Below are 1,190 nucleotides of genomic sequence, written 5' to 3'. Positions count from 1 at the left end.
TTTGCAAAAACCTAGAGTTTTGGCCACGAGAACTGGTGCACCGGGGCTACACCCTCACCTTCTGGCCTTTTCTCGGGGAACACGAGCTTCGATACCCTGAGTACTGGCTGCATTTCCTGCCCATGGCTCGGCTCTGGCCACTTCCATATGCTGATATGATTCAGCTCACTGGCCGTCCTATGGTGGAATCTGCAACTTTGCATGTACAGCGTTTGAGCATGTGCTTGGATCGATGATGAGTCCCACAAATGCATTCCTTGGAAATCTGAACAAAATGAGTGAGAAATCCATACCGTCTCCTCATCGTAACTGAGGTCCAGCACTTGGCTCCCAAAAGGAAAGTAGAGACTGGTTCACAGTGCATTTGCTGCCGGTGGTGTCCACAGCCACGTTTTTCAAGTGGAAGGTTGTGGCCAACTCATGGGCAGAAGTGCCATTGTGAGAGGAGCCTGGGATACCAATCCAGGTGGGAAGGATAGGGACAACGTGCCGTCACAGGGACTGCTGTCCCCTGCCATGGTGGAGCAGGCGGGTACGAGAGGAAGCGTGAGCCATTGGTGGTCCTATCGTCGGCACTAGGGTTCTCCAGGCCGCCCCCACCGGCTAGTCGTTGCCTTGTGCCCTCAGAGAAACAGCAGTCTGTATGCTCAGGGTCAGAGCAGGATTCCTGGCCTAGGGCAGGCTTCTTTGTCCTGTCCTGCTCGGGACACCAGATTCGGGTTAGGGTTCTCCTGATGAAGAGAGAAATCAAACGGGCCACTGCCTGCGGGATGGCTCCTCTTCGGGTTGTGTCCTGCTTGTGTGTGCTGTGTGAAGGGGCTGGAAAATGCCTTAGTCAAGCTTAGTCCCGCCAAGCTTATTTGGTGAGGTTTGGCTCTGGCATCTTGCCTTGACACGTTGGGTTCCCGGTGGAGAGAGAACGGCAAGACGAGTGAAAAAGACACGTGAGATGGCAGGCTAAGCCCACAGGTTTACTGTTGGGGGGATAGATAGACGGTGGCCGAAGGGTTCCCAGAACACATGTGGGATTCCATCAGGAGCGTTTGGTGGCACGTGTAGGGAGGGAACACCGGAGCACATTTGTAGACTGTCCCGCCGTTGTTGTCTGCATGGTCGATTGGCTTCATTCTGAGTCCCTCTGCCAGCGAATGGTTGCCTTCGTGGCACAGTACGCTGTCTTCTCATGTGGG

General features: G+C 54.6%; 1 non-coding gene across 1 annotated transcript; it reads left to right on the top strand.

Annotated features, from left to right (window-relative positions):
* The first annotated feature begins 226 nt into the window (after positions 1 to 226).
* On the top strand, positions 227 to 318 carry LOC112063164 (small nucleolar RNA SNORD116). The gene has a single exon (XR_002890926.1). It is a non-coding gene; the product is annotated as a small nucleolar RNA SNORD116 (small nucleolar RNA).
* Positions 319 to 1,190: the final 872 nt, after the last annotated feature.

This window comes from Physeter macrocephalus, unplaced genomic scaffold (assembly GCF_002837175.3).
Source record: "Physeter macrocephalus isolate SW-GA unplaced genomic scaffold, ASM283717v5 random_4330, whole genome shotgun sequence".
NCBI lineage: Eukaryota > Metazoa > Chordata > Mammalia > Artiodactyla > Physeteridae > Physeter > Physeter macrocephalus.
The sequence above is the reverse complement of the archived record's forward strand: the minus strand, read 5'-3'. Positions and strand labels throughout refer to the sequence as shown.